The following is a 26,605-nucleotide window of genomic DNA, read 5'->3' as shown; positions in this document are numbered from 1 at the left end:
CAGGTTCTCCTCTAAGATTTTGCCTGTGCTAAGCTCTATTCCATTTATTTTTTATTTAAAAAACTCCCTAGTCCTTGCCGATGACAACCATACCCATAACATGATGCAGCCACCACCATGCTTAAAAATCTATACAGTGGTACCCAGTGATGCGTTGTGTTGGATTTGCCCCAAAAATAACACTTTGTATTCAGGACATAATTTTTAGTTCTTTGCCACGTTTTCTGCAGTTTTACTTTAGTGCCTTACTGCAAACAAGACACATGTTTTGGAATATTTGTAGTCTGTGCAGGCTTCCTCCTTTTCACGGTGTCATTTAGGTTATTATTGTGGAGTAATAACTACAATGTTGTTGATCCATCCTCAGTTTTTCCCATCACAGCCATTAAACTAACTGTTTTAAAGTCACAATTGGCCTCATGGCGAAATCCCTGAGCGGTTTTCTTTCTCTCCGACAACTGAGTTAGGAAGGACTCCTGTATCTTTGTAGTAACTGGGTGTATTGATACACAATCCAAAGTGTAATTAACAACTTCACCATGCTTAAAGAGATATTCAATGTCTGCTGTTTCTGTCGTTTTCGCTATCTTCCAATAGGTGCCATTCTTTGCGAGGCATTGGAAAACCTCTCATGTTAAACACTATTATCGCAGAAAGAGTGAGTCCGTGCAACTTATTATTTGACTAGTTACGCACATTTTTACTCCTTAACTGATTTAGGCTTGCCATAACAAAGGGGTTGAATACTTACTGACTCAAGACATTTCATCTTTTCATTTTTTATTAATTTGTAAACATCTCTAAAATCATAATTCCACTTTGACATTATGGGGTATTATGTGTAAGCCAGTGATAAAACAAATCTCAATTTAAGTAATTTTAAATTCAAACTGTAACACAACAAAATGTGAAAAAAGTCAAACTTATGAATCATTTCTGAAGGCACTGTATGAGATAGTTAGGCCTAGTGATATTGTCAACCATCATCAGCTGATCCAGGAAATATTTTTTTAACAAACAAATGCTGTGATAGGCCTATAAGCACACCATGCAAAAACAGCCAGCGCAGGAAAACGATGGAAGAATCTCGGACTGGACACTGAGTCTAGGCTACTGTGTGTACATTTTTGGATCATTGGATCAAGCGTACATTTTCGTTAACTGTAATTTTGTTAGTTACGTTCCAATATTTCCTCCATTTTGTGCCAATATCAGTTATTTTTAAGTCTTGGTTCCACTAGTATATTTTTTTCTAAGATAATGTCAGTTGGATAGGGTCTCTAAGGTTTTCAAAAGCTTATCTATCATATGAATGAATATCCTTTTCTGATTCAAATAGGATTCCCTTAAGATTGGAAATCTTTTGGACATCCGAGCAAATCTAAATTTCGTGATAAAACTTTTAAGTTGCATGTATTTTAAAAATATCTACTTTGGTCCATCTAAAATTGCTTTTGCATGCTGTCATGGAAATAAATGTATTTCTTATGACCAAGTCATTTACAGTTTCTATACCTTTAGTTTTCTATGTGTACCAATTTATCGGTGAATTCTGAATAGCTATTCAAGGACTGTTCCATAGGATTGTGTTTTTAGGGAGTGATAGATACAATCACATTATTAAACATCAATGTGATTGTAATCCTTACTTGGACTAACTCATTCTTAGTTACAGTGCCTTGCGAAAGTATTCGGCCCCCTTGAACTTTGCGACCTTTTGCCACATTTCAGGCTTCAAACATAAAGATATAAAACTGTATTTTTTTGTGAAGAATCAACAACAAGTGGGACACAATCATGAAGTGGAACGACATTTATTGGATATTTCAAACTTTTTTAACAAATCAAAAACTGAAAAATTGGGCGTGCAAAATTATTTAGCCCCTTTACTTTCAGTGCAGCAAAATTATTCAGCCCCCTTAAGTTAAATACTTTGTAGCACCACCTTTTGCTGCGATAACAGCTGTAAGTCGCTTGGGGTATGTCTCTATCAGTTTTGCACATTGAGAGACTGAAATCTTTTCCCATTCCTCCTTGCAAAACAGCTCGAGCTCAGTGAGGTTGGATGGAGAGCATTTGTGAACAGCAGTTTTCAGTTCTTTCCACAGATTCTCGATTGGATTCAGGTCTAGACTTTGACTTGGCCATTCTAACACCTGGATATGTTTATTTTTGAACCATTCCATTGTAGATTTTGCTTTATGTTTTGGATCATTGTCTTGTTGGAAGACAAATCTCCGTCCCAGTCTCAGGTCTTTTGCAGACTCCATCAGGTTTTCTTCCAGAATGGTCCTGTATTTGGCTCCATCCATCTTCCCATCAATTTTAACCATCTTCCCTGTCCCTGCTGAAGAAAAGCATGCCCAAACCATGATGCTGCCACCACCATGTTTGACAGTGGGGATGGTGTGTTCAGGGTGATGAGCTGTGTTGCTTTTATGCCAAACATAACGTTTTGCATTGTTGCCAAAAAGTTCCATTTTGGTTTCATCTGACCAGAGCACCTTCTTCCACATGTTTGGTGTGTCTCCTAGGTGGCTTGTGGCAAACTTTAAACGACACTTTTTATGGATATCTTTAAGAAATGGCTTTCTTCTTGCCACTCTTCCATAAAGGCCAGATTTGTGCAATATACGACTGATTGTTGTCCTATGGACAGAGTCTCCCACCTCAGCTGTAGATCTCTGCAGTTCATCCAGAGTGATCATGGGCCTCTTGGCTGCATCTGTGATCAGTCTTCTCCTTGTATGAGCTGAAAGTTTAGAGGGACGGCCAGGTCTTGGTAGATTTGCAGGGGTCTGATACTCCTTCCATTTCAATATTATCGCTTGCACAGTGCTCCTTGGGATGTTTAAAGCTTGGGAAATCTTTTTGTATCCAAATCCGGCTTTAAACTTCTTCACAACAGTATCTCGGACCTGCCTGGTGTGTTCCTTGTTCTTCATGATGCTCTCTGCGCTTTTAACGGACCTCTGAGACTATCACAGTGCAGGTGCATTTATACGGAGACTTGATTACACACAGGTGGATTGTATTTATCATCATTAGTCATTTAGGTCAACATTGGATCATTCAGAGATCCTCACTGAACTTCTGGAGAGAGTTTGCTGCACTGAAAGTAAAGGGGCTGAATAATTTTGCACGCCCAATTTTTCAGTTTTTGATTTGTTAAAAAAGTTTGAAATATCCAATAAATGTCGTTCCACTTCATGATTGTGTCCCACTTGTTGATTCTTCACAAAAAAATACAGTTTTATATCTTTATGTTTGAAGCCTGAAATGTGGCAAAAGGTCGCAAAGTTCAAGGGGGCCGAATACTTTCGCAAGGCACTGTATACAGAGAAGAGAGTCGGCCCAAGAACTGAACCCTGTGGCACCCCCATAGAGTCTGCCAGAGTTCCGGACAGAGAAGTAGTTGGTAAACCAGGCGAGGCAATCATTTGAGGAACCAAGCCTGTCGAGTCTGCCAATAAGAATGTGGTGATTGACAGTCAAAAGCTTTGGCCAGGTCGATGAATACGGCTGCACAGTAATGTCTCTTATCAATGGCGGTCATGATGTCATTTAGGACCTTGAGTGTGGCTGAGGTGCACCCATGACCAGCTCTGAAACCAGATTGCATAGCGGAGAAGGTATGGTAGGATTCGAAATGATCCATAATCTGTTTGTTTACTTGGCTTTCAAAGACCTTAGAAAGACAGGATAGGATAGATATAGGTCTGTAGCAGTTTGGGTCTAGAGTGTCACCCCCTTTGAAGAGGGGGATGACCGCAGCAACTTTCCAATCTTTGGGAATCTCAGACGATACGAAAGAGAGGTTGAACAAGCTAGTTATAGGGGTTGCAAGAATTTTGGAAGATCATTTTAGAAAGAGAGGGTACAGATTGTCTAGCCAGGCTGATTTGGAGGGGTCCAAATTTTGCAGCTCTTTCAGAACATCAGCTATCTGGATTTGGGTGAAGGAGAAATGGTGGGGGCTTTGGCGGGTTGGAGGGTGCTGGACAGTTGACCGGGGTAGGGGTAGCCAGGTGAAAAGCATGGCCAGCCGTAGAGAAATGCTAATTCAAATTCTCAATTATAGTGGTTTTATCGGTGGTAACATTATTTCCTAGCCTCAGAGCAGTGGGCAGCTGGGAGGAGTTGCTCATGGACTTTACAGTGTCCCAGAACCTTTTTGAGTTTGTACTACAGGATGCAAATTTCTGTTTGAAAAAGCTAGCCTTAGCTTTCCTAACTGCCTGTGTATATTTGTTCCTAACTTCCCTGAAAAGTTGCATATCACAGGGGCTATTCGATGCTAATGCAGAACGCCACAGTATGTTTTTGTGCTGGTCATGGGCAGACATAGTCCTTGGTTCACTCCAGACCTATCTGTTCCTAGTTCAATTTTTTTTGAATGGGGCATGCTTATTTAAGATGGTGAGGAAGGCACTTTTAAAGAATAACCAGGCATCCTCTTCTGACGGGATGAGGTCAATGTCATTCCAGGATACACCGGCCGGGTCGATTAGAAAGGCCTGCTCGCAGAAGTTTTTTAGGGAGTTTTTGAAAGTGATGAGGGGTAGTCGTTTGTTCGCAGATTACCTGATTACTTATATAGTAAATGTGCTGTATATCCTCACAGTCAAATTGTACCCAGAAAGTCATTTCAGTGATTATTAGCAAGCTGGACACAGTCAAGAAACTGTATGAATGTAGGAAAACTATAATTTATAATTTCGACAGTTTTGATTTTACTTGAGTCATTTTAAAGTATATTGAGTCCCTCCCAAAAAACATGTATTTTAAAAAAGGCCTATATCAGTCATGACAGCAGTCAAATTCCATGTGACCGTTTAGTCACGGTAATTAGACTTCCCCAAGCTCTGATACTGCTGATGGTCTTTAGTAGCCTACCAAACTTGCTAACTGCCTGGTATTCAGGACTCTATTGTCCCTCTAATCACTCTGACATCAATGCAAATGTAATTGAACATCTAATCAAACACTTCATGAGAGCCCATGAGCTCATGTTGCACAACATTTCTATAGGCTATGTAATTGTGTGAGAAAACAGAGTTGATGGCCTCTATTAAAAAAAGGATCTCATCAGCATTCTATAGGCTAGGCCTACTATATTTATTTATCAACTTCTCTTATATTAAGCACATTGCTTCTCTTTACAACAGGAGTAGCCTACCTGGCTGGCATGAAAATAAACCATGGGAAAGGCATCCTCCATTCACTAGTTAAAAGCATAGATTACGTATTTTTTGCCCCTGCCCCAGTTTCAAGATAGGTGCATGATAGTGGTCCATTCGAAATCAAAACAAATTTCACACAAACTAAATAATGTATGTATAGACAAGATTAAATCAAGAATAGTCTGGATTGGTGACCATATCAGCCTGTCACATGTGAATGATGCCCAGCTTGTAAGGCAAGAAACAGCGCCTGCCTTTTTTTGCGACTTTTTCAAATCAGTCGCACACCTACCTCATGTGGCCTATAAGGTTTGTATCACAGGGCCTTCCGAGTGGCGCAGCGGTGTAAGTCACTGCATCGCAGTGTTGCTGCGTCAGTACAGCCTGGGGTTCGTTCCCATACTGTGTTACAACCAGGCAGGAGTCCCATAGGGAGGCGCACAATTGGCCTAGCATTGTCCGGGTTAGGAGAGGGTTTGGCCGGGGGGGCTGTACTTGGCTCATCGTGCTCTAGAGACTCCTTGTGGCGGGCCGGATGCCTGCAGGCTGACTTCGGATTAAGCAAGCAGATGTTAAGCAGCGCAGCTTGACGGGTCATGTTTCGGAGGACGCATGACCTGACCTTCACCTCTCCTGAGCCCGTTGGGGAGTTGCAGCGATGAGACAAGATTGTAATCACGAAATTGGGTAGAAGATGGTAAAAAATATATAATTATTCGAATCACAACTAAAGTGGGAGAAATAGAGCCTAACTGGCATCCATACGCACTGTGTGAGTTTCAAGTTTGGGGAAGTTCATTTTCACCATAAAAATTCACCTTTATAATAAAAGCATTACATGAACAATTGCATTTGCGGTCACTTTTGAGAATGGTGCTTTCCTGCTAATTGATTGCATTATGGAACATTCATGCTTATAGCCTACTGCCGTTCGTGCATTGCTGTGCTTATAATGTGAAGTAATCGCCAAATAGTTTCTTAACATTTTAAGCTAAACGTTCTGATCGGTTGCATCAGCCTCAATATTTTAAAAATATTTGTTGATACTAGTGGTTGTATTAATATGGAATCTATTCCCTTCCACAACTGTCCCAGACTATGCTTGGAATATTTATATGGGGGACAATAGATTGACATGGGCTAGTGATTTTAATGTACGTTAGGCCTACTCACCTTGCTGGCTGACAAAAAGTAAATGTGTCCAGTTCTTCCAACATCTTCAATATGCTCCTCGGCATTTGATAAGGATGCACACGCGCAGCTGCATCCCTGTGAGAAGGACCTGATCACATGATGGGCATTGGCTAATAAGAATTGAGATATCTGAGAGAGCCATGTGAGTGAGAGGCCCTTCTGGGGATGCAGCCGGGAGAAGGGAATTGTAATTATTATATTCAGCCCAAGAGGAACAACGGACAACGGCCGCAAAAGGCATGGATTTTTTTTAGTAGGCATTACGGCAACACAAAGGGGATGCCGCCAGGAAATTCAAGGCAAATTGTGAATGAGAGACTGATGAAGTGTGTGCAGCCTATGCAAAAAAACAGAGCAAAGCCTTTCATGCAACTTTTTTCAAATCATCCTTAGTCACATCATGCTGCCTTAGAATGTGATAAAAATAAAAACATATATCCCAACGTTTGTATCACAACTAAAGTTGCATAAATAACTCTAAATTAAGCATATCGGAGGGCCTGTTAGCTGTATGTGCGTGACTCCCTCAAGTCATTTAGAGATAATGTCCTTTCTATTTTATTCAGCTTTGCTCAATTGTATTCTTGATACTATAAAATAATATAAAATAATGCCACGGAATTCCAAGCAAATCTTGTTTGCTAAATGAACTAGGGTAGCCCACAGCCATAGCCAGATTAGGGCCTAACATAAGGACAACTCAACCTCATATCATGTTTGTTTAGACCTGTCTAAAATAAATAATGGATTTGTTGTGATGGTGTAGGCTATATTACATTTATTTATTAGACCTGTTGAAATGTAGATGTTTCAAAATGTCTGCATCAGTGGCTTGTAGGCTATGCGTGGAAGCCAGGAGATGCTAAATGTGTTTGTTAATTACCATGAGACCAACAGTTATTTGCTTGACAATCACCAGCTGACAATTTTGTGACCGCCACAGCCCTAGTAATGAGACACTACTGCTTTGAGTAGTCCAGACTGAATAATCTCTGATTGGTAAACCTTATGACACTGATGTGTGTCAATTACAATAACACTAATGAAAGGGTAAATGGTCAAATACAGCTAGGCAATCATTCTAAGGTCGATGGTTTCATTTCAGGATGATGCCATCATTCTCTCCCCTTGGCATCCACATCACTAAGGACTTGGTGTGCACATGGTCCATACACACCCGCACAGTCGTGAAGAGGGCATGGCAGCGCCTCTTCCCCCTCAGGAGGCTGAAAATATTTGGCATGGGCCCTCGGATCGTCAAAAAGTTACAGCTGCACCATCAAGAGCATCTTGACACTGCATCACCGCTTGGGAATAGGAAATGCACCGCCCTTGACTGCAAAGTTCTACAGAGGGTGGTGAGGACAGCCCAGTACATCACTAGGGCAGAGCTTCCTGCCATCCAGGACCACAAAATCAAATCAAATGTATTGGTCACATCCACATACTTATAATATGTTATTGAGGGTGTTGCAAAATTTGCGTATCAGGCGGTGCCAAAGACTCCAGCCACCAAAGCCATAGACTGTTAATTATGATACTGTCTGGCAAACGGTACGGGAGCATCGGCTCTCGAACCAACAGACTCCGAGACAGCTTCTAAATCAAATAAAAATGTATTTGTCACATACACATATTTAGCAGATGTTATTGCGGGTGTAGCGAAATACTTGCACCCCCAAGTCATAAGACTCCCAAATAGCCAGACTGCTAAATATTAAATGAATGGTACCCGAACTATCTGCACTGACCCTATGCATACTCAATAGACTATATATACACAAACCATATACACACACTTCACTCACACACTGTACATTGACACTCCGCCACAAAACCTACACACATTCACATAACACAACACAATCACACTTTTAAACTAAAATGGGGCTGCTACACTGTTCTTTAATTCACGCTTATTATTGTCTATCCTAATGCCAAGTCACTTTACCCTGCCTTCATGTATATATCTACCTCGAATACCTTGTACCGCTTTACATTGATTTGGTACTGGTACCCCCTGTATATAGCGTTACAGCCTTATTCTAATAGGTATTACATTGATGAGGGGAAAAAACTATCCACACACAATACCTCATAATGACAAAGCAAAAACAGGTAAAAAAAAAAAATCACATTTACATAAGTACTCAGACCCTTTACCCAGTTGAAGCACCTTTGGCAGCGATTACAGCCTCGAATCTTCTTGGGTATGACGCTACAAGCTTGGCACACATCTGTATTTAACCAAAAGCAAGCCAGAAGCTAGCCAGTTTACTGGCTAACGTTAGTATTCAGCTAACCACGGTTTGTGGTCATCAGCTATCCTTTAGCTCGAAAAGCTATTACCAGTTTTGTACAACGCGACTCAGACCAGAACATACCGGACCTATTTTTCTCTCCATATCCCCGGATTTCAACCGCAAGCTCTGGACATTTACACCTGGATCTCGCAGCTAACTAGCTGCTATCTGTGTGACTATTGGCTTACGTCGATCCCGGAACAAACATAAATTATTCCGGAGGTAGCCAGCTGAAGAGTTCCATCAGCCACTCCTGGGCTACAATCACCTATCCGGACTCGTTTTACTGCCGATGCGGAGCCCCACCGGGACTTCAGGACTGGACTACTGACGTTATCTGCCCGAGGAAGTTATCCAACTGGCCCCTCCGTCACGATGTTACCTGAACGTCCATCTGCGGCCCGCTAATCGTTAGCTGTCTTATCGGCTGCTATCTGAATAGGTCTATCGGACCATTTTTCTTGGGTCACTAGAACTTTATCTATTTTGCCAATTGGATTGATCCCCTCTACCACACGGAACCCCACTAATCTACCGACAGAAACGCACGAGGTGTCTAGAAACAGACCTCCATCCTATGCTAGCTTGCTACCGATGGCCCGGCTAGCTGTCGGAATCGCCGTGACCCCAACCAACCTCACTACTCACTGTAACCTTATGATCACTCGACTAAGCATACCTCTCCTTAATGTCAATATGCCTTGTCCATTGCTGTTCTGGTTAGTGTTTATTGGCTTATTTCACTGTAGAGCCTCTAGCCCTGCTCATTATACCTTATCCAACCTTTCAGTTCCACCACTCACACATGCAATGACATCACCTGGTTTCAATTATGTTTCTAGAGACAATATCTCTCTCAATGCCTAGGTTTACCTCCACTGTATTCACATCCTACCATACCATTGTCTGTACATTTTACCTTGAAGATATTTTATCGCCCCCAGAAACCTGCTCCTTTTACTCTCTGTTCCAGACGTCCTAGACAACCACTCCTCCTCTCTTCATCTGGTGATGTAGAGGTGAATCCAGGCCCTGCAGTGCCTAGCTCCACTTCTATTTCCCAGGCGCTCTCTTTTGATCACTTCTGTAACCGTTATAGACTTGGTTTCATGACTGTTAACATTAGAAGCCTCCTCCCTAAGTTTGTTTTATTCACTGCACACTGCACACTCTGCCAACCTGGATGTTCAAGCCGTGTCTGAATCCTGGCTTAGGAAGACCACCAAAAATTCTGAAATCTTCATCCCTAACTACAACATTTTCAGACAAGATAGAACAGCCAAAGGGGGCGGTGTTGCAATCTACTGCAAAGATAGCCTGCAGAGTTCTGTCCTACTATCCAGGTCTGTACTCAAACAATTTGAACTTCTACTTTTAAAAATCAACCTCTCTAAAAACAAGTCTCTCACTGTTGCCGCCTGCTATAGACCACCCTCTGCCCCCAGCTGTGCTCTGGACACCATATGTGAACTGATTGCCCCCCCCATCTATCTTCAAAGCTCGTGCTGCAAGGCGACCTACACTGGAGCATGCTTAACACCCCAGCCATCCTACAATCTAAGCTTGGTGCCCTCAATCTCACACAAATTATCAATGAACCTACCAGGTACCATCCCAAAGTCGTAAACACGGGCACCCTCATAGATATCATCCTAACCAACTTGCCCTCTAAATACACCTCTGATGTTTTCAACCAAGATCTCAGCGATCACTGCCTCATTGCCTGCATCCATAATGGGTCAGCGGTCAAACGACCTCCGCTCATCACTGTCAAACGCTCCCTGAAACACTTCAGCAAGCAGGCCTTTCTAATCGACCTGGCCGGGGTATCCTGGAAGGATATTAATCTCATCCCGTCAGTAAAGGATGCCTGGTTATTACAAAAAAGCCTTCCTCACCATCTTAAATAAGCATACCCCATTCAAGAAATGTAGAACCAGGAACAGATATAGCCCGTGTATCTCTCCAGACCGGACTGCTCTTAACCAACACAAAAACATCCTATGGCGTTCTGCATTAGCATTGAACAGCCCTTGAGATATGCAACTATTCAACGAAGCTAGAAACCAATATATACAGGCAGTTAGAAAAGCGAAGGCTAGCTTTTTCAAGCAGAAATTTGCTTCCTGCAACACAAACTCAAAAAAGTTCTGGGACACTGTAAAGTCCATGGAGAATAAGAACACCTCCTCCCAGCTGCCCACTGCACTGAGGATAGTAAACAATGTCACCACCGATAAATCCACTATAATTGAGAATTTCAAGAAGCATTTCTCTACGGCTGGCCATGCTTTCCACCTGGCTACCCCTACCCCGGTCAACAGCACTGCACACCACACAGCAACTTGCCCAAGCCTTCCCCATTTCTCCTTCTCCCAAATCCAGTCAGCTGATGTTCTGAAAGAGCTGCAAAATCTGGACCCCTGCAAATCAGCCGGGCTAGACAATCTGGACCCTCTCTTTCTACAATTATCTGCCGAAATTGTTGCAACCCCTATTTCTAGCCTGCTCTTTCGTGTCATCTGAGATTCCCAAAGATTGGAAAGCAGCTGCGGTTATCCCCCTCTTCAAAGGGGGGGACACTCTTGACCCAAACTGCTACAGACCTATATCTATCCTACCCTGCCTTTCGAAGGTATTTGAAAGCCAAGTCAACAAATAGATTACCGACCATTTCGAATCCCACCATACCTTTTCCGCTATGCAATCTGGTTTCAGAGCTGGTCATGGGTGCAACTTAGCCACGCTCAAGGTCCAGAATGATATCTTAACCGCCATCGAAGAACAATACTGTGCAGCAGTATTCATTGACCTGGCCAAGGCTTTCGACTGTCAATCACCACATCCTCATCGGCAGACTCGATAGCCTTGGTTTCTCAAACGATTGCCTCGCCTGGTTCACCAACTACTTCTCTGATAGAGTTCAGTGTATCAAATCGGAGGGCCTGTTGTCCGGGCCTCTGGCAGTCTCTATGGGGGTGCCACAGGGTTCAATTATTGGACCAGGCTCTCTTCTCTGTATACATCAATGATGTCGCTCTTGCTGCTGGTGAGTCTCTGGTCCACCTCTACACAGACGACACCATTCTGTATGCTTCTGGCCCTTCTTTGGACACTGTTAACAGCGCTCCAGACGAGTTTCAATGCCATACAACACTCCTTCCGTGGCCTCCAACTGCTATTAAATACAAGTAAAACTAAATGCATGCTCTTCAACCGATCGCTGCCTGCACCTGCCCGCCCGTCCAACATCACTACTCGGTTCTGACTTAGAATATGTGGACAACTACAAATACCTAGGTGTCCGGTTAGACTGTAAACTCTCCTTCCAGACTCGCATCAAACATCTCCAATCCAAAGTTAAATCTAGAATTGGCTTCCTATTTCGGAACAAAGCATCCTTCACACATGCTGCCAAACATTACCATTGTAAAACGGACCATCCTATCGATCCTCGACTTCGGCGATGTCATCTACAATATACCCTCCAATACCCTACTCAATAAATTGGATGCAGTCTATCACAGTGCCATCCGTTTCGTCACCAAAGCCCCATATACTACCCACCACTGCGACCTGAACGCTCTCGTTGGCTGGCCCTCGCTTCATACTTGTCACCAAACCCACTGGCTCCAGGTCATCTACAAGACCCTGCTAGGTAAAGTCCCCCCTTAACTCAGCTAGCTGGTCACCATAGCAGCACCCACCTGTAGCTCGCGCTCCAGCAGGTATATCTAGCTGGTCACCCCCAAAACCAATTCTTCCTTTAGCCGTCTCTCCTTCCAGTTCTCCGCTGATCAATTAGCCTTTTAAAATGATAAACTTGGATTAGCTAATACAACATGCCATTGGAACACAGGAGTGATGGTTGCTGATAATGGGCCTCTGTACGCCTATGTAGATATTCCATTAAAAAACTGCCGTTTCCAGCTACAATAGTCATTTACAGCATTAACAATGTTTACAATGTATTTCTGATAAATGTAATGTTTTTTTAAAAGAACAAAAAAAATAGCTTTTCTTTCAAAAACAAGGACATTTCTAAGTGAACCCAAACTTTTGAACGGTAGTGTATATAATAATTTATCAACCCTACAAGCAGCACAATACAAAGGAGGAACTTCTTGATGCAATTAAAGCCGTTAAGTCCGGGAAAATACCAGGGATGGATGGCATACCAGTGGAGGTGAATACACTTTTTTTTATATTCTCAGAGGACCGTTATTAGCATGTTTTAACCAATCCTATATAAATAGATTACCGGACACTCAACAAGGTCTGATTTCATTATTACTGAAACAGGATCCAAGTGGTAAATATAAAGATCCAGTCCATTTAAAAAAAGTGGAAGCCTCTTACACTTCAGTGTTGTGATACAAAAATTCTAACTAAATGCTTAAATTAAATGCTTAATTAAAAAGGTTTTGTCAGATATTATTCATCCTAGTCAGACATGCTTTTTACATGGATGATACATTGGAGAGAATAATACTGGAAGCAACAGAACCCTATGAAATATCTGGGAATCCAGGCCTGGTATTCATAGCTGACTTTGAAAAGGCCTTTGATAAAGTATGACTGGCGTTTATATATAAATGCCTGGAATTTTCCAATTTTGGAGAATTTCTTATAAAATGGGTTAAAGTTATGTATACTAACCCTCGGTGTAAAATAGTAAATAATGGCTACATCTCAGAAAGTTTTAAACTGTTAAGAAGAGAAAAACAAGGTTGTCCACTATTGACATATTGCCATCGAAATGTTAGCTGTTAAAATCAGATCTAACAATGATATTAAGGGATTAGAAATCCAGGGTTTAAAAACAAAGGTGTCATTGTACGTTGATTATTCATGTTGTTTTCTTTTAAATCCACAATTAGAATCCCTCCACAACCTCAAGAAGATCTAGACACTTTTTCTAACCTCTCTGGATTAAAACCAAATTATGTGTACTATATTACATATTGGATCACTAAAAAATACTTTTCCATTACTGTGTAGTTTACCTATAAAATGGTCTGACGGGATGTGGACATACTCGGTATACATATCCCAAAATACATATCCCCAAATAAATAAATGATGTCACTAATACATTTTTATAGAAAGTTATTTTTGCTAAGATCTTGCTACCAAGGAAAGGAAAATACTTGTCTATTTGTGGAAAAATCTCCCTGATTAACTCTATAGCGACCTGTTTTTTTAATTATGAACAAAAATTATATAAATTTGATTGGAATAGCAAGCCAGACAAAATTAAATAGGCCTATTTATATAATGAATATACATAGTGGGGCAAAAAAAGTATTTAGTCAGCCACCAATTGTGCAAGTTCTCCCACTTGTAATTTTCATCTTAGGTACACTTCAACTATGACAGACAAAATTAGAAGAAAAAAAATCCAGAAAATCACATTGTAGGATTTTTAATGAATTTATTTGCAAATTATGGTGGAAAATAAGTATTTGGTCACCTACAAACAAGCAAGATTTCTGGCTCTCACAGACCTGTAACTTCTTCTATAAGAGGCTCCACTGTCCTCCACTCGTTACCTGTATTAATGGCACCTGTTTGAACTTGTTATCAGTATAAAAGACACCTGTCCACAACCTCAAACAGTCACACTCCAAACTCCACTATGGCCAAGACCAAAGAGCTGTTAAAAGACACCAGAAACAAAATTGTAGACCTGCACCAGGCTGGGAAGATGGAATCTGCAATAGGTAAGCAGCTTGGTTTGAAGAAATCAACTGTGGGAGTAATTATTAGGAAATGGAAGACATACAAGACCACTGATAATCTCCCTCGATCTGGGGCTCCACGCAAGATCTCACCCCGTGGGGTCAAAATGATCACAAGAACGGTCAGCAAAAATCCCAGAACAATACGGGGGGACCTAGTGAATGACCTGCAGAGAGCTGGGACCAAAGTAACAAAGCCTACCATCAGTAACACACTACCCCGCCAGGGACTCAAATCCTGCAGTGCCAGACGTGTCCCCCTGCTTAAGCCAGTACATGTCCAGGCCCGTCTGAAGTTTGCTAGAGAGCATTTGGATGATCCAGAAGAAGATTGGGAGAATGTCATATGGTCAGATCAAACCAAAATATAACTTTTTGGTAAAAACTCAACTCGTCGTGTTTGGAGGACAAAGAATGCTGAGTTGCATCCAAAGAACACCATACCTACTGTGAAGCATGGGGGTGGAAACATCATGCTTTGGGGCTGTTTCAATGCAAAGGGACCAGGACGACTGATCTGTGTAAAGGAAAGAATGAATGTGGCCATGTATCGTGAGATTTTGAGTGAAAACCTCCTTCCATCAGCAAGGGCATTGAAGATGAAACGTCGCTGGGTCTTTCAGCATGACAATGATCCCAAACACACCACCCGGGCAACGAAGGAGTGGCTTCGTAAGAAGCATTTCAAGGTCCCGGAGTGGCCTAGCCAGTCTCCAGATCTCAACCCCATAGAATATCTTTGGAGGGAGTTGAAAGTCCGTGTTGCCCAGCAACAGCCCCAAAACATCACTGCTCTAGAGGAGATCTGCATGGAGGAATGGCCCAAAATACCAGCAACAGTGTGTGAAAACCCTGTGAAGACTTACAGAAACCGTTTGACCTCTGTCATTGCCAACAAAGGGTATATAACAAAGTATTGAGAAACTTTTGTTATTGACCAAATACTTATTTTCCACCATAATTTGCAAATAAATTGAATTGAAATTGAAGTGTACCTATGATGAAATTTACAGGCCTCTCATCTTTTTAAGTGGGAGAACTTGCACAATTGGTGGCTGACTAAATACTTTTTTGCCCACTGTAATATATATATATATATATATATATATATATATATATATATATATATATATATATGCCCTTGGGATCATTGTCATGCTGAAAGACCCAGCCACGTTTCATCTTCAATGCCCTTGCTATTAATATATATACAGTGCCTTGCGAAAGTATTCGGCCCCCTTGAACTTTGCGACCTTTTGCCACATTTCAGGCTTCAAACATAAAGATATAAAACTGTATTTTTTTGTGAAGAATCAACAACAAGTGGGACACAATCATGAAGTGGAACGACATTTATTGGATATTTCAAACTTTTTTAACAAATCAAAAACTGAAAAATTGGGCGTGCAAAATTATTCAGCCCCCTTAAGTTAAATACTTTGTAGCGCCACCTTTTGCTGCGATTACAGCTGTAAGTCGCTTGGGGTATGTCTCTCAGTTTTGCACATCGAGAGACTGTAATCTTTTCCCATTCCTCCTTGCAAAACAGCTCGAGCTCAGTGAGGTTGGATGGAGAGCATTTGTGAACAGCAGTTTTCAGTTCTTTCCACAGATTCTCGATTGGATTCAGGTCTGGACTTTGACTTGGCCATTCTAACACCTGGATATGTTTATTTTTGAACCATTCCATTGTAGATTTTGCTTTATCTTTTGGATCATTGTCTTGTTGGAAGACAAATCTCCGTCCCAGTCTCAGGTCTTTTGCAGACTGCATCAGGGTTTCTTCCAGAATGGTCCTGTATTTGGCTCCATCCATCTTCCCATCAATTTTAACCATCTTCCCTGTCCTTGCTGAAGAAAAGCAGGCCCAAACCATGATGCTGCCACCACCATGTTTGACAATGGGGATGGTGTGTTCAGCTGTGTTGCTTTTACGCCAAACATAACATTTGCATTGTTGCCAAAAAGTTCAATTTTGGTTTCATCTGACCAGAGCACCTTCTTCCACATGTTTGGTGTGTCTCCTAGGTGGCTTGTGGCAAACTTTAAACGACACTTTTTATGGATATCTTTAAGAAATGGCTTTCTTCTTGCCACTCTTCCATAAAGGCCAGATTTGTGCAATATACGACTGATTGTTGTCCTATGGACAGAGTCTCCCACCTCAGCTGTAGATCTCTGCAGTTCATCCAGAGTGATCATGGGCCTCTTGGCTGCATTTCTGATCAGTCTTCTCCTTGTATGAGCTGAAAGTTTAGAGGGACGGCCAGGTCTTGGTAGATTTGCAGTGGTCTGATACTCCTTCCATTTCAATATTATCGCTTGCACAGTGGTCCTTGGGATGTTTAAAGCTTGGGAAATCTTTTTGTATCCAAATCCGGCTTTAAACTTCTTCACAACAGTATCTCGGACCTGCCTGGTGTGTTCCTTGTTCTTCATGATGCTCTCTGCGCTTTTAACGGACCTCTGAGACTATCACAGTGCAGGTGCATTTATACGGAGACTTGATTACACACAGGTGGATTGTATTTATCATCATTAGTCATTTAGGTCAACATTGGATCATTCAGAGATCCTCACTGAACTTCTGGAGAGAGTTTGCTGCACTGAAAGTAAAGGGGCTGAATAATTTTGCACACCCAATTTTTCAGTTTTTGATTTGTTAAAAAAGTTTGAAATATCCAATAAATGTCGTTCCACTTCATGATTGTGTCCCACTTGTTGTTGATTCTTCACAAAAAAAAATACAGTTATATATCTTTATGTTTGAAGCCTGAAATGTGGCAAAAGGTCGCAAAGTTCAAGGGGGCCGAATACTTTCGCAAGGCACTGTATATCCCAAAAAATACATGGGGGATTGGAAATGATGCGGACAATTACATTGATGGAAGCTACAATCTGCAATATTAAAGCTGATCTACACCCTAAACAACGTTTTCATAATTAAAAATACGTAACTTTAACTGTGTTCATCATCGTACTCAAATTTGGGATTGCATTCTATTTAATGAGCAGTTCAGTTGAACCACTCACTCCGCCATCTTGTCCCCCACCCTCAATAACCAAAGCTTGATGATTTGTTGATTATTTGAATCAGCTGTGATGGGCTAGGGCAAAAACCAAAATGTTCACCCCTTGGAGTCTCCAGGACCAAGTTTGGGAAACCCTGGCATAAGACCATGTAGGACAGGGGTCTCCAACCTTGTTCCTAGAGAGTTACCCTCCTGTAGGTTTTAGCTCCAATAACAGTTAACAAACTAGGTTCAGTTTATCAACCAGCTAATTACCAGAATCAGGTGTGCTAGATTAGGGTGGGAGTAAAATCCTACAGGACGGTAGCTCTCCAGTAACAGGGTTGGAGAGCCCTGATATGGAACGACCATGAATAAATATGGACATTTTCTATCAATGTTCAACATCTGTTGAACATCTGATATTTATATAAGCTGTACATGGCTCTGTAGCATCAAACAGATCCTAGACATTCAGATTGTTTATTTGTCAAACGTTCTTTGGATGTCTAAAATATAGGGATGTACACTCTTTAATGCTAACTCAAAACAACTGGGTATTCAACAACAATGTTATTTGGTAAAAGTAACACTTTTTGTTATGAACAGTGGAGTACAGTTCAGTGTGCCCGAGTGCGTCTCAGGTGTAGAGACACACAAGTGCAGAGAACTGTAGCTACAGATTGTTACACCAGATGTGATTTACCCACAGATTTTTGCACACATCTTGATGATAATAAGTCTTCTTTCATTGATCAAAACAGGTGTCCACCCCAAAGTGCTGCAAGTCATGTGACAGAGACCTGTCTCGATCAATGAGTGAGAAGACATGATGGCAGCGCAGATATTGTTGAATTACTTCATGGAGCAAAGAAGTATTTTCATAACAGAGCATTTTCTAAATTCAACCTGACCCACTGCAAACGGACAATGACATTTTGTGAAACTCCTTTATCCCCCAAATCGAGGATGAAGACAGAATTGCTAAGGTTGTTTGAAAATTCTCTGCTACACCAAACAGTACCTATCCTGTAACACACAGTAATAGATACCAAAAATCTTTGGTTAAATCACATTATTTAACAATCTGTAGCTAACAGAACTGGTGGTCAGCAGATGGGAGAGGTGGTCAGGATGAAATTTCCATTCCAAAGAAACATACAGTAAATTCAGGGAATACTTGTAAAGATGTGGGAGAAGGATCATGATCAAACTGCCATTCAGCTCCTCATGAGTCATCTGCGTGAAATTGAGCATAATGTCTAATCCCTCGAGAGGGATACAGTTCACGGGATACAGTTCTGCTACAATGAAGCATGCAGGCAAAGGAATTCTGTTTCTATATCTAGAATCCACTCCAGGAAGATGCCCAGGCACCATACGGTATTGTCTGCAAGACAAAAAACAAACAAAATTATACTCCATTGTACAGTTTGAACAACAGTTGAACATGTGCACAGGCACAGAGATTACATTTGCAACAATATCTAGCCGAATATAAATAATTAGGGCATAACCCTCAACCTTTGCACAGGGACGAGGCCGTACAAATGAGCCTAGGTATGTAGGCAGAGAGTATCTACCTACAGTCATGTCTATCAGGCATGCTTAGGCAAATATTTTCATAGTGAAACCAGATTCAGTTTTACAACAGTAAGTTGTTGTATTATTGTTTTCTCCTCACTGTTTGCTAGTTAACTTAGCTAGCTAGCTGGATATGCAATACGTGTTATTTACATCTGTTGGGAATCCTATCTTGCATCATGCTTATCATTTTGTGATTTTAATGCATCCATTGTCATAATCATAACCAATTACAACCCTCATCAATTACGTTACATAGCTAGCTAGTAAATTAGTTACAGTTGCTAAAAAGTTACAATTGCGAGGCGTGTCGCATAACAAGTTGGCTAGCTCGTTAGCCTGGCATCTGCTAACTCCAGTCATGCGCTTATGCTTGTGGTAAACCAAGCTTTAGGTAGCTGGCCATATTTACGACTAAAAAGAGAAGAGATTTTACAATCGAGATACAACATATCTATTTTTAGTCTTAGATATGGCTACCGGTAGATGTTTGGCTAGCTAGCTGCATAGCTAATTATTTGGTTTCTCCCCACTGTAATGAAGTAGTAGGTTAGCCAGCAATACACAAGAGTTTCAGTAGATAAACTAAAAGTTAGCTAGGTGGCTTGCAGGAAAAATAACTTACTTAGCTAAGCACCGTATTTGTCATCTGCCCTCTAGGTGCTGGCATCGGCTTTAGCTGAGCTTCTAATGTTAGCTAAATCCAACTCTCATTCGAATCCTCTTCGCTATCTTCCGATTGAAACATGTATGCTTGAATGTCACCATGTAGCTAATAGATAGCTCCATCATCAAATTCATGTTGATGAGAGGAATCACTTGAAGCCATTGTGTCTTGGTGAGGTCATTCAGTTTTGCCCAAAGGATTGTGGTTAGTGTCCACTTCCTTTTAATTTAAGCCCGCCTTGGGGGAGTGACGGGGGCTAGAGCACAAAGCACTGCACAACACAAGTTGTAGTCTTGCAGAGACTGGGAAAAAATGGTCTGCTTGTATATTTAGCGATGAATCCGCCAATAGGAACACCCACAACAATGATCAGTATAACATAGAGCCTTTGCGAAATGCCACAAAGCAGGACTACATGTATTTTTAGATCTCAACCCCCCGCTCCATCAATACACTGGAAGCCGCCATAGGGTGCATCATTCAGCGTGTGAAGCCCTGACCTGCTTTGCTACACGGCAACTGCGTGTGAAACACATCTCACTGTCCTAGAAATGCCTCAGACATGATGAAACCAAGCCCAGATTTTCCCAGGGTGAAATTCCTCTAAGAGGTGACTATTGGTAAAAAAAAGGGATGAGAATGAACTATTAGCACTACATGGGTCTTATTCCTTTAGATTCTGATACACATGCTTCTACAGTATAGTTTCATTGTTTTTACCAGTCATGACGCACACATTCACTAGGCACATATGTAGTAACAGAGAGTGTCTGCATCATTGGCTTTTTGCTTTGGTTGGGCCTTCTGCCAGCCTCAGCTGTGTGTGAGTGAGTGAGTGAGTGTTGGTGTCATTGCACATTCAAATGTTTAGCTATTTTAAGCCTGATTAATGAGCATTGACTATCAAGGTCTTCAGGAACAAAGTTGCGAAAACTACTCCATGGTTCTTCTCCATCCATTTGTCATGTTCAAATAAAAATTCCATTTATTTGTCACATGCTTTGTAAACAGGTGTAGACAAACAGTGAAATGCTTGCTTACAAGTCCCTTTCCAACAATGCAGAGTATATTTTTGAAGGGAAATAGTGACAAAAAATAAATACACAGGGATTAACCTGTGTGTTCGACTGGGAACGCACAGGTTGAATCAACGTTGTTTCCACATCATTTCAATGAAATTACATTGAACAAATGTGGAATAGACATTGAATTGACGTCTGTGCACAGTGGGATGGCTATATACAGGGAGTAACAGTGCCGTGTCAATGTGCAGGGGGTACGAGGTAATTGAGGTGGTTACAGTTGAAGTCGTAAGTTTACATACACCTTAGCCAAATACATTTAAACTCAGTTTATAACAATTCCTTACATTTAATCCTAGTAAAAATGCCCCGTCTTAGGTCAGTTAGATCACCACTATTTTAAGAATGTGAAATGCCAGAATAATAGTAGAGAGAATGATTTATTTCAGCTTTTATTTCTTTCATCACATTCCCAGTGGGTCAGACGTTTACATACACTTAATTAGTACTTGGTAAATTGTTTAACTTGGGTCAAATGTTTTGGGTAGCCATCCACAAGCTTCCCACAATAAGTTGGGTGAATTTTGGTCCATTCCTCCTGACAGAGCTGATGTATCCGAGTCAGGTTTGTAGGGCTTCTTGCTTGCACAAGCTTTTTCAGTTCTGCCCACACATTTTCTATGAGATTGAAGTCAGGGCTTTGTGATGGCCACTCCAATACCTTGACTTTGTTGTCCTTAAGCTATTTTGCCACAACTTTGGAAGTACGCTTGGGGTCATTGTCTATTTGGAAGACCCCTTTGCGACCAAGCTTTAACTTCCTGACAGATGTCTTGAGTTGTTGCTTCAAAATATCCACATAATTTTCCTGTCTCGAGATGCCATCTATTTTGTGAAGTGCACCAGTCCCTCCTGAAGCAAAGCACACCCACAACATGATGCTACCCCGTGCTTCACGGTTGGGATGGTGTTCTTTGGCCTGCAATCCTCCCCCTTTTCCTCCAAACATACCAATGGTGATTATGGTCAAACAGTTCTATTTTTGTTTCATCAGACCAGAGGACCTTTCTCCAAAAAGTACGATCTTTGTCCCATGTGCAGTTGCAAACCATAGTCTGGTTTTTGTAATGGTGGTTTTGGAGCAGTGGCTTCTTCTGCTGAGCGGCCTTTCAGGTTATGTCGATATAGGACTCGTTTTACTGTGGATATAGATCATTTTGTACCTGTTTCCTGCAGCATCTTCACAAGGTCCTTTGCTGTTGTTCTGGGATTGATTTGCACTTTTCGCACAAAAGTACGTTAATCTCTAGGACACAGAACGCGTTTCCTTCTTGAGCAGTATGACGGCTGCGGGGTCCCATGGTGTTTATATTTGCGTACTATTGTTTGTACAGATGAACGTGGTACCTTCAGGCGTTTGGAATTTGCTCCAAAGGTTGAACCAGACTTGTGGGGGTCTACAATCTATTTTCTGAGGTCTTGTCTGATTTCTTTTGATTTTCCCATGATGTCAAGCAAAGAGGCACTGAGTTTGAAGGTAGGCCTTGAAATACATCCACAGGTACACCTCCAATTGACTCAAATGATGTCAATTAGCCTATCAGAAGCTTCTAAAGCCATGACAATTTTCTGGAATTTTCCAAGCTGTTTACAGGCAGAGTCAACTTAGTGTATGTAAACTTCTGACCCACTGGAATTGTGATACAGTGAGTTATAAGTGAAATAATCTGTCTGGAAACAATTGTTGGAAAAATTACTTGTGTCATGCACAAAGTAGATGTCCTAACTGACTTGCCAAAACTATAGTTTGTTACCAAGAAATTTGTGGAGTGGTTGAAAAACTAGTTTTAAATGACTCTAACCTAAGTGTATGTAAACTTCCGACTTCAACTGTATGTACAGTGGGGCAAAAAAGTATTTAGTCAGCCACCAATTGTGCAAGAACTCCCACTTAAAAAGATGAGAGGCCTGTAATTTTCATCATAGGTACACTTCAACTATGACAGACAAAATGAGAAAAAATGGTAGCATTTTTAATGAATTTATTTGCAAATTATGGTGGAAAATAAGTATTTGGTCACCTACAAACAAGCAGGATTTCTGGCTCTCACAGACCTGTAACAACTTCTTTAAGAGGCTCCTCTGTCCATCACTCATTACCTGTATTAATGGCACCTGTTTGAACTTGTTATCAGTATAAAAGACACCTGTCCACAACCTCAAACAGTCACACTCCAAACTCCACTATGGCCAAGACAAAAGAGCTGTCAAAAGAAACCAGAAACAAAATTGTAGACCTGCACCAGGCTGGGAAGACAATCTGCAATAGGTAAGCAGCTTGGTTTGAAGAAATCAACTGTGGGAGAAATTATCAGGAAATGGAAGACATACAAGACCACTGATAATCTCCCTCGATCTGGGGCTCCACGCAAGATCTCACCCCGTGGGGTGAAAATGATCACAAGAACGGTCAGCAAAAATCCCAGAACCACACGGGGGGACCTAGTGAATGACCTGCAGAGAGCTGGGACCAAAGTAACAAAGCCTACCATCAGTAACACACTACCCCGCCAGTGCCAGACATGTCCCCCTGCTTAAGCCAGTACATGTCCAGGCCCGTCTGAAGTTAGCTAGAGAGCATTTGGATGATCCAGAAGAAGATTGGGAGAATGTCATATGGTCAGATCAAACCAAAATATAACTTTTTGGTAAAAACTAAACTCGTCGTGTTTGGAGGACAAAGAATGCTGAGTTGCATCCAAAGAACACCATACCTACTGTGAAGCATGGGGGTGGAAACATCATGCTTTGGGGCTGTTTCAATGCAAAGGGACCAGGACGACTGATCCATGTAAAGGAAAGAATGAATGTGGCCTTGTATCGTGAGATTTTGAGTGAAAACCTCCGTCCATCAGCAAGGACATTGAAGATGAAACGTGGCTGGGTCTTTCAGCATGACAATGATCCCAAACACACCGCCCGGGCAACGAAGGAGTGGCTTCGTAAGAAGCATTTCAAGGTCCTGGAGTGGCCTAGCCAGTCTCCAGATCTCAACCCCATAGAAGATCTTTGAAGGGAGTTGAAAGTCTGTGTTGCCCAGCAACAGCCCCAAAACATCACTGCTCTGGAGGAGATCTGCATGGAGGAATGGGCCAAAATACCAGCAATAGTGTGTGAAAACCCTGTGAAGATTTACAGAAAATGTTTGACCTCTGTCATTGCCAACAAAGGGTATATAACAAAGTATTGGGATAAACTTTTGTTATTGACCAAATACTTATTTTCCACCATAATTTGCAAATAAATTCATAAAACATCCTACAATGTGATTTTCTGGATTTTTTTTCTCATTTTGTCTGTCATAGTTGAAGTGTACCTATGATGAAAATTACAGGCCTCTCATCTTTTTAAGTGGGAGAACTTGCACAATTGGTGACTGACTAAATACTTTTTTGCCCCACTGTACATATAGGTAGAGTGACTAGGCAACAGGATAGATAAGACATTAGCAACAGCATTTGTGGTGTGTGGTGTCAGTATGCATATGTAGTGTATGTGTGTGTGCGTATGTATGTGTGTGTTGGAGTGTCAGTGTAACTATGTGTGAGTGTGTGGGTAGAGTCCAGTGTGTGTGCATAGTCAGTGCAAGAGACTGAGCGCAAAAAAAAAGGATCATACAGGCAGTCTGGGTAGCCATTTGATTAGCTATATAGCAGTCTTGTATAGCAGTCTTATGGCTTGGGTGTAGAAGCTGTTCAGGGTCCTGTTGGTTCCAGATTTGATGCACTGATTCCGCTTGCCGTGTGGTAGCAGAGAATACAGTCTACGGCTTGGATGGCTGGAGTATTTGACCATTTTTGGGGACTTCCTCTGACACCGCCTGTTATTTTATTTTTTTACCTTTATTTAACTAGGCAAGTCAGTTAAGAACAAATTCTTATTTTCAATGACGGCCTAGGAACAGTGGGTTAACTGCCTGTTCAGGGGCAGAACGACAGATTTGTACCTTGTCAGATCGGGGGTTTGAACTTGCAACCTTCCAGTTACTAGTCCAACTCTCTAACTCATAGAAGTCCTGGATGGCAGGTGTTGACTGAAGCCTAGTGTCATTGCTCCTGTTCCTAATTGCCAGACACCTGTTAGAAGACCATGGGAGTTGCCCATCTCTACCTCCCCCGCAAAATCAGTAAGCCTATAATTTTTCCATGTCTGTAGCCTACTGGAGTATAAACCATATTCAAGCCCATGTGTTGAGAAGGAATCAACTAAGCACAATGCTGCAAGTTAACTTGCACGATTACAATCACGCAAGACGCCCACCAACACATGCACACACACACAATTTTCTGCTCTAAAACAGAGCTATGGCAGGCCTGCATTTCAGGGCCCACTTCTCTCAAATCTAAAACTGATTTATGCTCCCTGCAACACAAGACCAGCAGAGAGAGAGAGAGAAAAAAAAAATCATTGACAACAGGCTACAAATTGTGTGCCTGCTGTGCAATATGAGAGAGAACTGATTTGACCTTGATAGAGAGCGAGAGACAGCGACAGAGAAAGAGCTCTATAGTAACATCATGGAAAGACAGTAGCCTACTGTCATGACAGCAGAATTTGTGATCTGGGCTAGGACTGTGAATTAGTGAGCTTGTATTGCCATAACAGAACACAAACTGGTAGGCCTACACTATTCCCACAGACAGTAGCTTGGCAACTATGGGAGGAGTTCTAGGCCTATAGAAAATTGGGTTAGAAATGTTTTTTTCAACATGCATAAAGTCAATGCATTTTGTACCCTAGTATAAACCTATTGTATGCATTTATTGTAGGCCCTATGCAAATATGACCAACCAACTTCCCAATTCCGTTTTAAATCATTGGAATTTGAGGAGAATAGGATGTAGAACTCTATGACAGATGATAATAATGTTATATTTAAATAGAGTGACGGACGGCATGCGAGTAATGGCCGAGAAATAGCGTCACTGTATTGCGGAAACAAAGTATCACTGTAATTGTAATCTATCGACATTTTTAGCAACATAATTTCAAATAAACCTACTCGTGTGCTTGCATGAATATGGATTTTAAAAAATGACATTAATAAAATGAGGGCAATATGACAGGGGAAACTCTGTATGCATGCCCCATAACACTCGCCAGCCTCGTGCAAAACTGATTCTCGAGACGATACAACGTGCTTTACAGGTTATTCTAAGAACAGTTTAATTGCACTGATTAGAGGGACGAAATTGGGGAAGTGTTGATAAGGCCACAGGCCGATTATTTTTTTAGCATAAATCTAGTATACTGTAATCCCAGTTTACATTAATCCCATTGCAATTAATTTCGATACATTAGCCTACGGACCCGGTTAAGGCAGCCTCGATTCGGCCTGTTGGGCTCCGTCAAGATTTTCTTAATGACAAATCGGTCTAAAATTTTAATTTACCCCGCTACACTAGTGACCTAAAAGCTAATCACTCGCAATCCCCTGAAAAAAAGCCTATTTCGAGGAATCTGTGGATCTTTAGAGACATTTTAATTCCAATAGCCTATTTTAATTGCGGGGACATATGGCAACCATCTATTATAGGCTAAAACCATCACAGTTTATTAAAATAAATTCAGTAGATCATTGACCGTAAGTATAATGTTATAATGGGGGGTAAAGGTGCCAACAGAGGGGAAGAACACATCCGATACCGTTTGATCAGCTTTGATTGGCTGTTGACATTATTGGGGTGCAAATCATGATGAACAAACGTCTCCGTTATGTAGGCCCAGTCGAAAAAAACACAAGGCTATTGAATTATTAAAATGTACATGCAAATTTGTATCCCAGGCTGCATTCACATTGGTAACTGATTAAAGCCGACAAACGATACTTTGTACTATGG

The 26,605-nt window shown here is 41.4% G+C and overlaps 1 protein-coding gene across 1 annotated transcript in view; it reads right to left on the bottom strand.

Moving 5' to 3' along the window:
• The window catches only part of LOC110490065 (sodium/potassium-transporting ATPase subunit beta-3), a 63,416-nt gene that overhangs the window by 36,216 nt on the left and 595 nt on the right, over window positions 1-26,605 (bottom strand). The gene's annotated exons all lie outside the window — the stretch shown is intronic.

Source organism: Oncorhynchus mykiss, chromosome 15 (genome assembly GCF_057628025.1).
Source record: "Oncorhynchus mykiss isolate SJ-2025 chromosome 15, ASM5762802v1, whole genome shotgun sequence".
NCBI lineage: Eukaryota > Metazoa > Chordata > Actinopteri > Salmoniformes > Salmonidae > Oncorhynchus > Oncorhynchus mykiss.
This window is presented reverse-complemented; position numbering and strand designations above follow the sequence as displayed.